We start from the raw sequence: 300 nt of genomic DNA, 5'->3' as shown, positions 1-300 counted from the left end.
AGCTGCAGGGAGAGAGACAGGGTGAAGCTCGGTGCTGTATCCACCGGGAGCCGTGCAGACCCCCAGGAGCCATGCAGCCCCCCCCGGAGTCATGCAACTCTCCCGAGAGCTATGCAGGCCCCCCCCGGGAGCCATACAGCCCCCCATGAGCCATGCAGCGCCCCCGGAGCCGTACAGCCCCCCATGAACCGCACAGACCCCGCCCCACAGCCGTGCAGACCCCCTCCGGGAGCCGTGCACCCCCCCGGCAGCCGTGCAGACCCCCCCCCCGCCCCCGGGCAGCCATGCAGCCCCCCATGA

Source organism: Calidris pugnax, unplaced genomic scaffold, assembly GCF_001431845.1.
Source record: "Calidris pugnax isolate Ruff unplaced genomic scaffold, ASM143184v1 scaffold70, whole genome shotgun sequence".
NCBI lineage: Eukaryota > Metazoa > Chordata > Aves > Charadriiformes > Scolopacidae > Calidris > Calidris pugnax.
This window is presented reverse-complemented; position numbering follows the sequence as displayed.